Source organism: Myotis myotis, unplaced genomic scaffold (assembly GCF_014108235.1).
Source record: "Myotis myotis isolate mMyoMyo1 unplaced genomic scaffold, mMyoMyo1.p scaffold_m19_p_3, whole genome shotgun sequence".
NCBI classification, from domain to species: domain Eukaryota; kingdom Metazoa; phylum Chordata; class Mammalia; order Chiroptera; family Vespertilionidae; genus Myotis; species Myotis myotis.
Genome location: NW_023416335.1, coordinates 162,358,973 through 162,372,122, shown reverse-complemented (window position 1 = coordinate 162,372,122; position 13,150 = coordinate 162,358,973). Strand labels below are relative to the sequence as shown.

Sequence of the window (13,150 nt, the reverse complement as noted above, 5' to 3'; positions counted from 1 at the left end):
ACGTGGGTGGGTGGGGACTTGACTCTGGGTCCCGTGGTGCATCCCAGACTCTGACAAGAGGAAGATTTTCATATACTTTTACTAATTTTCTTTCATCTCTGACACTTCTATTATAGAGAAAGGGCAAATAGCAATATTAAAATATTTCCTCTAATTAGTCCCCTTTTAATGTGCATGAATTTCGTGCACCGGGCCACTAGTATATATATATATTTTAAAAGGCTTCCTCTTTTAAACCAACAGTACCTCTGGGAGGTTCCAGGCTACAAGGGTACAGCAAATACAAGTTCTCATTGAGGCTACCAGGCCTCATCCCTCCATGAAGGGCCAGTGAGGCTGATTGGCCTCTCCCCAATGCCTGCTTGAGACCAGCTGCACATTGAAGCCAAGTTAAGGGAGTCTTTGAGGCTGGTAACTGCCCACCTGCACACCCTCTTCTCACTACTTGAGCTTAGGTGAAACAGGTTCAGGATAGACTTCAACTCCTGGGCCCTGAGAGAGACAGAAAAGGAGGGAGGGGTCACCCTATGTCTGTGCATTCCAGAGGCTTGGAAGGCTGGGCTGTTCTCTCCTGGGGAGGCCACTGCACGCTGGGCTGGGCTTGTTCTCCGTGTCACTCAGTCCCACAACAGGCTGCTACGCGGGCATTGTGTGCAGGCCCATTGTATAGCAGGGCACACTCCTTCCCTTCTCCCTTTTCCTCACTGTCACTGGCTGCTCCCAGGGACCCACAAATGCAGACTGGACCATTAGCGACTTGAGATAGGCAGGTGTCTGAAGGCCAGCCTGAAAGACTGACCCAGTTGAGTGTCAACCTATGAACCAAGAGGTCATGGTTCGATTCCCGGTCAGTGCACATGCCCGGGTTATGGGCTTCATCCCCAGTGTGAGGCATGCAGGAGGCAGCCATTCAGTGATTGTCTCTCATCATTGATGTTTTTCTCTCTCTCTCTCTTCCTGTCTGAAATCATTTATATATATATATATATATAATTTTTTTTTTTAACTGACCCAGAGCTTGGGGCCCCTGAGTCCACATTAGCGAACCCAGGGCATCCATGTGCAGCTCACAGCCCCACCTCCCTCCTGTGGCTCAGTTGGTGCGGGAGTGAGTCAGCTTCTGAGATGTGGTTCAGGGGTCTCAATCTCTGCTTCTTTCAGGGAGAAGCAGGAGGGCATGGCAGGTCCCTCACAGGCTGGTGTGAGGGCACTGAAGGAAGGGTGTACTGTCAAGCTTGGCTGGAGTGGGGGCAGGACACCAGGGCAGGCTCTGACTTGGCTCCTCAGAGGGCTGGCTAGGAGCTTCAACCTTGGAAAGAGGGGCGTGGGGAGAGGGGTCCGGAGGGGGCAGAGAAAGGAGGATGCTTTCTGATGCCAAAAACATCCAATGGGCTTGAGGGACTCAAGGAGAAAAGAGAACTGTCCCAGTTGCCTGCTGAGCACAGATTAGAGAGCCCTGCCCTGCGGGAGTGAGGTCCCTGTCACACCCCTGACGGGCTGACTGTCAGGTGGGTCTGCAGAGGCTGGGGGGCTAACTGGGCTCCATCACTGAATCCCAAACCTCTCTAGCCTGACACCTGGCCCCTCTGAACGTGTCCTGAGGCATCTCTCACCAGCTCCTCCTCTGGCAACAGAGGGAGGAGACCTGGGACTTTGACATGCCCACCTACCCCCAAACTTCTGCCTCTTGGAAAGCCTGCCACACCAACTTCATGCTGATCCACACTTTTCATGGTCCCTGGGAACTTCAGGGGGGAGATTTAGGGATTTGGTGGACTCTACAGGACCCCCTGGAGGCCCACTAAGACCTCAGACTCCCCAGGGAAAACATCTCTGCCTTCTCTCTCCAGAGTCTGTCCTTCACCCAGCTGGAAACCGTGGAGGCCCTGTGTCTCCACTCTTGCAGCCTTTACCCATCCAGCTGGTTGCTGAGTCCCCTTGACACTCTCTCTGAAATGACCCACAGTTCTCACCTCGCCCACCACAGCTGGCCCAGCATCTGACCTCAGGTGTCTGCCCTCCTAGTCCTTCTCTGAATGGCTGCCAGGGTGGTCCTTCTATCTAAAACACATTCAACCCCCACTTACCATGGAGTAGACACCAAACCCCTTAGCCTGGCACCAGCGGTGAGTCAGTTTCTCCTTCCTTCCAGCCTTGGATCCTGCCAATCTGGTCTCTTCTAGCCCCTCCAGCCACAATGGTTCATTTTTCTAGGCCATACATGTTCACGCTTCCAGGCCTTTGCTCTGTCAGTTCCTCTGCCTAGAAGGCTGCCTTCCTGGTACTGCAGCTGGGGTGCTCCCAGACTATTAGGCCACTTTCACTCTGACACTATTGCTGGCTTCCGCTTGGTGCCTGAACTGGTCCCCTGCACATCTATCCTGCCACTCAAAGGCCTTATTTAAGAGTTGATGTCACCTTTCCTGCTCAGACACCCCTGCCCCTGGGCCTTTGCACAGCAGTTCTTTTGTCCAGCAGCCCCTTCTTGCTCCCTTTCCACCATGTCCTTTACCCTCCCAAAGTCCCCTCCCTCAGAAAACTTTCCCTGATGCAATGGCGATAAGAGAAGGGCCTTTGAAGTATTTTCTTACTAGAGGAATTTATAATAATAAAAGCGTAATATGCTAATTAGACCAGACATCCTTCTAGATGACCTTCCAGATGAAGCCAGGGCTGTGAGGGCCGAGACAGCTACTGGGGTGGGTGAGGGCCGGGGCAGAGGCAGCCGCTGCAGCGGTGGGGACCCAAGCCCCTTGCATGAATTTCATGCATTGGGCCTCTAGTTACTTATAATAAGTAATTTTTAAAGATGACTTACTTTTTCATTGAGGCGCTTTTTCATCGAGGCATTGAGGCAAGATTTGCTGCTGAACCCTGAGCTTTGCCCTGACTAGAGCCGATCCCTCCCTGGGGCTTCCCACCACATATGGAGACAGTGACAGCTATGCACAGGGCTCCCAGGGCCTTGAGTGGAGTCAAGCCACGCAGGCACCAGGCAGAGAGGGCTGTGGTTACTATCCAACTCAGGCACCACAGCTCTCCAGGGCTGGGTAAGGCCCGCCCAGCGCCCATCTCTGAGTCCCTGGGGACTCGGCTCTGCATGGGTGTGGGATGGAGGAAGAGCTCGGGGCTATTTACCAGTTTTCAGTCAGATGCTCTCTTTCCAGTCTGGTAAATACGCTGTCTGTTCTCAAAAATAACTTTTTTTCAATGCATAAGGTAAAAATACAACGGAAAAAGTATAGCTATGTATGGTGAGAGATGTTAACTAGATTTCTTGTGGTGATCATTTTGCAAATATATTAAATCATTATGTTGTACACTTGAAACCAATATGTCAATTATGCCTCAATAAAAAAATAATACACAGGACTACTTTGTCAATTATACTTCAGTAAAGCTGGGGGAAGAAATTTAAAAATACATGGGGCCACAGAGGGAATTGATAGCATTGAAATATCATTCTATCCATGAACTCATCAGGGGTCATGGACCACATGTCTCAGCCCACGAGACTAGAGTCCCATCCCCCCACCCGCCAAGCCAGGTTTAGGATCCAAGGTGGAACTGAATCCATTTTGATGGCATGTGACCTCCAAAATACATAAGCTTTAAAGTCTAGGTGATCCTATGGTCCTGGGCTCCAACCTGCCGCCCTCCCAGTGCCTGGAGGTCTGTCGGAGACACACCCCTGCAGGGCCAGGCCTGAGCAGAAGGAAGGAAGCAGGCCCAGGCAGCCCACCCAGGCTTCCCCAGCGTTCCTCTGTCCCCTCCTCCACCCTTCCCAGCCCTGGGGTGCTGAGCTGAGTAACTCCAGCTATGCAGCCTGGCCGGTCTACCTGGGTGTGAGTGGGCAGGGTTGTCCTCAAGGGGGTGGCCCCCCACACCTGCAGGGCCACAGGAGCAGAGAGAGACTGAGAACTTGGGGGGAGGGTGCTAGGCAAAGTCTGAACAACCACAGCAACCCTTTCCTTCTGCTGCTGTACAGATCCCCACACACATGCCAAGCACTGTGCTAAGTGCTTGGCACACATTAGTTCATTTAATCCTCACAATAACCCTGGCAGCAGGTGCAACTCTTACTCCCATGTTACAAACCAGGAAACTGATCAGGGAGCCAGGGCAGCCAGCTGCATGCAGACCAGGGCTAGGGGAATGGGTCGTGTGAGAAAAACACCTGAATGACTGTCGGGTGGCAGACTATGCAGCTCATTGCAGCCCCGCTGTTCCTGCCCCCTCCTCGAATGAGGTGAATCCTTCATGGAAGATGTCTGACCCTAGCCAGTTTGGTTCAGTGGATAGAGCTTTGGCCTGCGGATTGAAGGGTCCCAGGTTTGATTCCAGTCAAGGGCACATGCCCAGGTTGTGGGCTCAATCCCCAGTAGGGGGCGTGCAGGAGGATGCCAATCAATGATTCTATCTCATCATTGATGTTTCTCTCTCTCTCTCTCTCTCCCTCTCCCTTCCTCTCTGAAATCAAAATTTGTTTTTTAAAAAGATATTGGCTTAATGTTAGCTGTCTGACGACATGTGGGTTGTCGCTGGACGTGTTGAGCTCCCCATCAGAACAGGCATTCGGCAGAAGAAGCTACCTCTCCTGGGAGGGGCTCTCTGGGGAAGGGCTCTTCCCCTCCTCTGTGCCCTGTTTCTGGGACATCCCCACTTGCATGTCTAACAGGCACTGTCAACCCAAGTCCCACACTGAACTGACCACCTCGCAGTCCTCCAGCTGCCCTCCCCAACCCAAAGAGGCAGGCAGCTCGACCCTAAAACTTCAGCCTGAAGAAGACTTCAGTGTGAGAGACGGTGACATAGGAATGGCATCCCACACAGGACCCAGGCTGTCTGAAAAGGATCCCCTTTATAGAGAAGTGAGGGTCTGACCACGAATGAATGAGGAGCCGAATGAAGGGGTGATGTCCCCTGGTGGCCAGAGTCCCCAGGGAAACCAGAGGCAGACTGGGTAGGGGCAGGGCAGAACCACATGAAGGGGACAGGGTGCTCTTGTTTCAGTAGAACCTGAATCTCACCAGTTTTTCTTTCCCCACTGGCTTGGGAAAAAAGAACAAACACTCCAGACTCTTGAGGATCCAAGGGCCAAACAGGCCAGACAGCAGCAACTAGACCCTCCCAGTTCCCCACTAATTCACCGAATAGGGTCTCTGTCTCTGAAACTCCACTGGTGATGCAACGCCCTGCTGTCAAGTACTGGCCTTTTCCCTGGGTCTCTCCTCTCCAGTCATCCTGTGCCCATTCCACAGCTCTGAGCAGGTCACCCCCAGCCCACACGCCTTCAGTGGCTCCCTTCTATAGGGGGTACAAGGAGAGGTCCTGAAAGCATAGCCTGTCCCTTTGCTTCTTCTCGATCCCCAACTGCCTTGCAAGCTCCTTGAAAGTGGGACCACATCCGAAAAGAATGGTTGTTGGATGAATGGCTGCCTGGATAAAATACCCGGGGCCTGGCACAGGGCCCTGCTGAGTGTGCAGTGAGTGTGGCCATGAGCTACACCAGGTGTCTGTGGGAAAGCCATCAATGCCAGGGCTAGGGATGCCCTCCCTGGCCATGGGAAAAACTGAGGGTTGTCACAGGAGACCTGAGGTGTGAAGGCCCAGCTCTTGGCCTGGTACACAGGTGCCCAGGAATCCCCAACCCAAGCTGGGAGCTCTTCACTGCCTGGCTGAGGTACACCCAGCACCCTGCACAGTGCTGCTCACCGCAGGTGCTCAAAATAGGTTTGTTAGAGCAAAATGCAGCCTCTCTGTCACATCTTTTTATCAATCCCTGATTAATCCCAGCTCCAGACTCCTGACTCCTTTGATCCTCACAATAATGCTGATGAGGTAGGCACGGTTCTTGGTCCCATTTCACAGATGACATATAGAATATTTAATGGGTGCTGCATAAGTGTTAGCTATGATTTATCAAGACATTTATGAAATGCTTGGAGAAGCTAGATTTCCCTGCCACTCATCCTGGTTCCTGGGGACAAATGGATCCTAAGACAAAATCAGCCCTGGACATGGTCTTTCCAGGCCCACACTCAAGAGATGAGATGATGAACCCATACCCTGGCCTGGGCAGTGGGAACCTTTCCCATTCAAAGCCTGGCCTGTCACCTTGATCCACTACCTCTCGTCCCTTAGCTCATCCTGTTCACCTGCCAGTAATAAGGCCATGAAACAGCGCTTCATGTGAAGGAAGGAGTGCTGGGCTGCAGGCTAACTCTGCCCTCAGCACTTCCGAAGGGGGTGGACTAGGTGTAGGGTCCCATGGACCCCAGGGGTGGTGGGGGTGGTGGTGGTGGTGGTCCAAGAATCTCTAAAGCAGAATGCAAAGTCTAGTGTCAACTGATGCAAGTGCACTTTTCTGGGAACAGCTTTTGCTGGTTCCTTGAGGGGGTCTGTAAATAAAAAACGTTATGGACCCCTAGACTGGGTAATCTTGAAGGCCTCTTCTATGCCTAGTATTCTTGGGCTACATGCATTTCAACATAAACTACTCCCCAACCTTCAAGGCTAACTCAGCTGCTGCCCCCAGGAAACTCTCAAATGTCTTGCTTCTTTGACTGCAGCACAAGTCTTGGGCCCAGTCTTGCAGATTCTCTCCTATTTTGATCTTCCTCACTAGCCTGCCAGCTCTCAAAAGACAGCAGGGCCAGCCCAGGGCTGAGGTGGCAGAAGACACCAGTATACCCCCTGGTCGGCCTAGTGGGGCTCGCCTCTGTCACCTGGAAGGCAGGGGCTGTTGTAGACCACAGGTGCACCTGGGCCTTGGGTCCACCGCTCCCTGCTGCAGCCCTGAAACCTCACTGAGCTGTGCTCCTGTGGGGAACCTGGTTCTCATTAAATTGGGTAAAGGAGTCATTGACTGCCAGACAAGCCAAGAAGAAGCAAAGTTCTGCTAGAAGGCACAGGGAGGGTGAGGGAGACCAGCCTGTTCCCTGGTCTCCCTGGCTGACCAAGGGTGGGGGGAGGGGGAGGCAGGGAGACTGGGCTCCTAAGGGCCCAGCAACTGCAGCAGTAGGCGCTGGGGTGGAGAGTGGGGGCAGTCTTGGCCCAGATAATAAGCAATTGTTAATGTGATCCATATGGACCCTGACTGGCCTCTCTGTTTAACAGGATGATAATGGCAGGGAAAGAATGCTGGTCTGTGGGGAAAGGAAGGGGCAAAGTCCTCCCCGACGTGGGGGGAGGGGGAGACTCAGCAATGAGGGGAAGAGAACCACCACCCAGGGGTCTCCACCCACCCACCATTTGCCTGAAAATGTCCAGATTCTATGCTTTGCAGGTTGTCCTTATGAAAGCCCTTTAATCCAGCCAACACATATTTATGGGGTACCCGTGAGGTGCTGAGCCCCTCTGCAGGGTACAAGGAAGTACATGCTCCACTTCCACCCTCCAGAAGGCAAAGCCACGCGGCTGAAGGGAGGCACAGGTGCAGGGCCAGGAGAACACGGAGCTGGGGCTCTGGGGAAGCTACACGGAGGAAGTGTGGCACCCGAGTTGGGCCTTGAAGAATGGGGAGGTTGTGGAAAGACAGGGACAATGGGGAAGGCATTTGGCTGGGGGAACAGCAAGAGCGAAGGCAGAGAGGCGTGAAATTGCGTGGAGAGCCTGAGACCTCAGCCATAAAGCTGCAGCCAGGTGGGGGAGGGGCGGGGACGCTGCTCCATAAAACGCGGTGGCCGGACTAGGAGGACAGCAAATAAGGGCGCTAGGACCTCTCCCAGTCCCTGGGCGCTGGTACCTCTGGGCGCTGGTACCTCTCCCAGTCCCTGAACTGGCATTGTCCGTTCCCAGGACCCTTGGCCCAGCCCCCCCTTATACCGCAGCCAGAAAATCCCTAGGGCCTAGGGCCTCCGAGGCCGTCCCGTGTCTCTCCCCCGCTCCTTCTCCTCGGAAGACGGGGTCCTCCTGAGGAATGGGGTCTTGGGGGCCTCTCCCGGAGCAGCTCCACTGCCTCGAGTAGCTGAAGTCCCTTTGGCCCAAGTGGGCTTTCCCGCAGAAGACATTACAGCGAGGGCACAGGGCTCACTCCTTACAAGGGTGGCTGCTGCGGATCCCAATGGAATCAAGTGGAAATAAATGAAATGGTGTTAAATACGAGGAAGGGGGATTTACGAGGCCTGTCACGGGGCCCAGCACCGCTGGGCCCACAAGCCCCGCCCCTGTCTCGCCCACCCGCGGACGCCCGGCCCCGCCCCCTGCCCCGCAGCTCGGACGGCCGCGGGGGCACCCGTGTGGCTGCTGGGGTTCCGCAGAGCCGCGGCACCCAGTCTCCCGGCGCGTCCGGCCTCTGGGCTAAGGCACAGGGAGGACGGCGTTTGCTCCCGGAGAGAAGCTCGGGGACCCCGGCCCCGCCGTGTCCAGACGGATGCACCGGGGTTTCAGGTTGGGTTCGGGAGGGTCGAGGGCGCCCTGGGCATGGCCAGAGTCCTTCTGACCCAGCATCGCCCGGCCCACTCCAAAGCACCCACGGGGAAGGCTCTGCGCCCGAGAACCGCGAAGTTCTGCGGCCTCAGAAGCCCAGAATGGAATTGGACCCGGGTCCCGGGTCCTCGCTGCTGGGCCGGGTCGGGAGGCCGCTCAGCCGCCCGCAGCCGTGCGGACTACAACACAAACATTCTCCCGTCCTCTATTCTCCTCCAAATTAGGTATCCATGGCGACCGGGCCAGGCAGCCTGACAGCCCCACGGCCTAATCCTGATTTAGTGACCGTCCCTTCGACAGCCCACCCACCCGCCCACCCAACCCCTGCGCCCCAGGCCGCTCACACTCTCCCTCGCGCAGACCCCTGCCCAGGCCGCCTCTGCCCAGGAAGGGCACCCGGGATGGAGGGGCCGGGCAAGGGGGCCCACGTTTGCTGAGCACCTACTGTGTGCCCAGCGCTCTGCGGAGGGCCCTTTACAGAGCGGGCTCCCAGCGAGGGGATGGGGCAGACCGAGCGCGCGCTGGCGGAGTGGGCAAGTTTAAGGGGCTCCGTCTAGAGCGGGAGCCAGTGGGTCTCCCTTGTAGGCTGCAGCCCGTGGGTGCAGGTGAGAGCAGCTCCCCGCAGCACCCTGACCCTGAGCGGGGGTCTCTGCTCTCCCGGCTAGGGGAGAAGAAAGGAAGGGCTAGGGTTAGGGGCGCGGGGCCCCCAGTGGCCTCCGTCTCCTGTCACTGCCCGTCACGATGCTGGGGGATCTCCGGGCCAGGAACCCAGCCCCCACCTCTCTCTCTCTCTCTCTCTCTCTCTCTCTCTCTCTCTCTCTCTCTCACACACACACACACACACACACACACACACACACACACACACGCCGCTGGACAAAGACCTGACTGAGTGGGAGGGGCCTGCGGACCGGCCCTCGGGCTCCGGACACCGGATCCTTCTGGGACCCGAACCCGCAAATCCTGCTCCCCACCCCCCATCCCGCAAGCTCCCCCCAGAGACGGCAGCTCGCTACTGCGGCAGCCTCCGCACCGAGGGGGCGGCGAGGAGGGTGCCTGTCCGCGGCGGAGAGGTCCCCCCCTCCCCGGCCCGCGCCTCCCCGGGGCGGCGACCCCCGGTCCCCACGCGCCCGCCTGGGTCTCTCGCGGGTCTTGCCCTTCGACCGCCGCCTAGTTGAACCCCGCGACCTGCAGCCCCCGCCCTCTCCGGCCCTCGCCCCGCCGCGCGCCCGCGGACAAAGCTCCGGACACCCGGCCCGAGCGGTCACCACCCCTGACCCCGCCGGCCGCGAGCTCCCGCGCCTGCCCGGCCGGCCCGCGCCCCGTACCTCGGCATCCCGGCCGGTCCTAGGTGAGTGTGCGCGGCCTCGGGGGGCGTCCGGCCCCGGGGCCGGGGCGCGGGCCGGGGGCGACAGGCCGAGGCTGGAGGGCAGCGGCGCTCACCATCCTGGAGCCGCTACTGCTGCGGCCGCCGCGGCCGGGAGCGGGACTGGGCAGTGGGGGTGGCCGGACAAGGGGCCGCCCCGGCTCCCCCCGCAGGCAGGACCCCCACCCCCACCCCCGCCTCCCCTCGCCCGCCCCCAGCGCCCTCCCTCGCCGCCTTGGCAGCCCTCCCCTCCTCCCCTCCTCCCTCCCCCGGGGCCCCTCCCTTCCCCCAACTCCCGCCCCTCGCGGCCCTCTCCACCCCTCGGCCCCGCCCCGCCCCCACTCCCGGGCTCGGCGGCCCCTCCTCTCCGCCCCGGGCCGGCCCGCCCCGCGCCTCCACGGGCCCTGAAATAAATTAGCCACTCGGGGGCGGAGGAGCCAATGACCCTTGTGTGCAGTGTCCTTGGGCCCGCTCGGCCCGCCCCCTCTGCCTGGCCGTCGGGGCGGGAAGTTGGGGTGCGGGTGGAGCCGGGCCGGCCGGTCGGGTGGGGGAGCGGGCCGCCGAGGGGGAGGCCGGGATTGGGCAGCGGCCCGCGAGCGAGTCCGCCGGGTGTGAGCGGCTTCCTGGGTCGAAGGGCAAAGGGGAAGGCAGCCCGCCCGCCGGGTCCGCTAACTCCCGGACCCCTCTCCCCTCGGCCTGCGCCCCTGGGCCGGCCAGAGCCTTGTTGACTCGCGTTTCCATCCCCGCCCCGAGGTGAACGGAGCACCCACTGTACCAGCCGTGGCCGCGCCAGCCCGGGATGCAGAGGCTGGACGCACCGCCGGCAAGCCCACCCTCTGCGCAGGGCCACTCAGAGCGGAGGGTGCGGGGCCGAGCGCGAGCCCGGACGCGGCCTCCGAGGGTGAGGTGTGAGTTACAAACGTGCTCCCCCGAGCAGGGTTTCCCCAGGAAGGCCACCTCCCCTCTAGGCCAGGCGGGCTGAATGGTGGGAGGCGGAGACGGAGGGTGGCCACTCAGAGTGTCCCAAGGTGTCCATTAACCATCGCTGTGCGGCATGGGGCTAGTAGGTGCTGGGGACATCTGAGAGGGTCCCAAAGGCACCGTCCAGTCCACGGAGAGACAGAACTCCATCAGACACACAGGCACGCGGCTTCAGCTCCCGAAGTGATCCGGCCGGGAAAGGAAGCCTGCAGGGTGAGGGACCCGTAGCAGCACCCGTCTTGCCCCAGGAGGTTATAGATGGGGCTGGGCGTAGGTTGGAGGATGCAGATAGATTTCCTGGAGGAGATGTTGAGCACCTAGAGCAGTGGTTCTCAACCTTTCTCATGCCGCGACCCTTTAGTACAGTCCCTCATGTTGTAGTCACCCTCCAATTTCATTGTTACACATTGAACATAATTAAAGCATAGTGATTAATCACAAAAACAATATGCAATTATATATGTGTTTTCTGATGGTCTTAGGCGACCCCTGTGAAAGGGTTTTTCGACCCCCAAAGGGGTCGCGAACCGCAGGTTGAGAACCGCTGACCTAGAGGGTCCCAAGGCAGTGTCTGAGGGTCCTCTCTTCTGCGGGTTTTTTTTTTTTTTTCCCTTTTGCATGCAATTCAGTCTAAGTACCAGTAGGACAGGGTTGCCCCTGCACCCTTCACCACCAGCCTGCAGGGTAGTGTCTGTCCTCTGTGTGGTGAAGAATTCTAAACATTTCTAGTGATGGTTCCTCTTGGAGTTCTGGGTTCTGACCTCTCAGGGCATCCCCCTTCCCACCCTCAGGGGAAAAGGAGGGGGGGCTCAATAGCTCCCATGTTTTTCCCAGCCCAACCATGGAAACAAGACCAGCACCCAATCAGGCTTTAAAACTCACCAAGATCAGGTTCTCCACCTCCATTATCCTCTCTTCCTCTCCACCACACACACACACACACACACACACACACACACACACACACACACACACGCGGGACCACACCCCAGCACAGGGGAGGTATCTGTCAAGGCTCTCAATGGGAAGGTAGGAGGAAGTGGGCTATAGCCACCTCCCTAGAAGAGCTGAACTCCGTGCTGCAGGGACCACCCCACAGATAACAGAGGTAGAAGGACCTTGTTTAGTATTTCTTCCTGACGGAGCATCTGAGGCCCAGAGAGAAGTGACATGCTTCGGGTCACACGGCAGAGCTGGATCTAGAATCCACTGTACCCTTTCCACCCCGCCTGCCAGGCTCCCCAAGGGTCAGAGGCAAGAGAGACCAATGTCCACATGAGCTGAGTGACCTCAACCACCAAGACTAGCACCAGGGCAAACCTGGCATTGCCAGGGCATTGTGGCTGGGTGTCACTGGGGCCGGGTGACAAGCCCCAGGGTGGATGACAAGCATTAGGATGGAGGAAAGAATTGATAGGGTGCTCCCCTGTAGCAGGGGTCTAGTTCTGCATCCCCCTTCCAGTCCCGGTAGGAAGGACAAGGTTAGACCTCAGGAAGGCCTTCCCAGTGAGAAAGGAGGGTGGGCCAGCATGCTGAGGAGGCCTTTGCTGGACTCCAAGGTTCGGCATCTGGGAGGTGCTGAACTGTTTCTGATGGGTAAACTGGCATGAGTCACATTCGCAGGTGGGGGTGAGGCTGGTCTCTTCACCCTTCAGCCCCCCATCCTGCACCAGTACTCAGGCAATGAAGTGTGACCCCCCTCTGCGAGCTCATTAAAGTCCTGTTAATACATCATCCAGCCTCCTGGGCTGACATTGAATCCTGGCAAATGGCCCTTCATCATGTCTCTCCCTCGGCCCTCATGTGTGAGGCCTGGGGGGGTCTGCCTCTGAAGACGCCCTGCTGACCCTCTGGCTGTCCCAGCCAATGGATCTGTGCCTGGAGAGCCTCCTGCTGAGAACATGCTGGGCAGGGCGTCTGGTGATCACCCCCCAGCAGGTCAAGTGCCCAGCAGTGGATTGGATAATAATAGTGGTGTTGGTGGCAGTAAAGTGTGGCTTTGGCGGAGGGCCCTTCATTCTTTCCAGCCCTTTTGCTTGTGTCACATCCTACCCTCCACCCGGCTCCTAGTGCTAGGCTTGGGTAGGGGCATGTGAATATATGCAGGGGTGTGCGAGTCCATGACCTTCCTGATCCAGGGACTTGCAACAGGGCCTTTCTGAAAACTTCAAAAAAATAAAATAACCCAGCTGGCCCAGAGAGAATCAGCATTCAGTGGTGTGAATGGGAGAGAGGAGAGTTAGAGGGAAGATGTGTGAAGCCAGAGAAGGAGCAGGCAGGAGCAGATAGGGTGAGGAGGAAGGAAAGACAAGGGCCCTGGGGAAGGATGGGGTGGGGGGAGGAAGGGAGAAAGAAATGGAAGAGAGGAAGAGG

The 13,150-nt window shown here is 57.8% G+C and overlaps 1 protein-coding gene across 1 annotated transcript in view; it reads right to left on the bottom strand.

Moving 5' to 3' along the window:
- Window positions 1–9,960, bottom strand: part of FIGNL2 (fidgetin like 2) — a 31,672-nt gene extending 21,712 nt beyond the window's left edge. Inside the window, exon 1 of the mRNA XM_036300664.1 lies at window positions 9,759–9,960. The gene's annotated coding sequence lies outside the window, so the exon portion shown is untranslated. The remainder of the gene's footprint in view (window positions 1–9,758) is intronic.
- Between the last annotated feature and the right edge of the window lie 3,190 nt (window positions 9,961–13,150).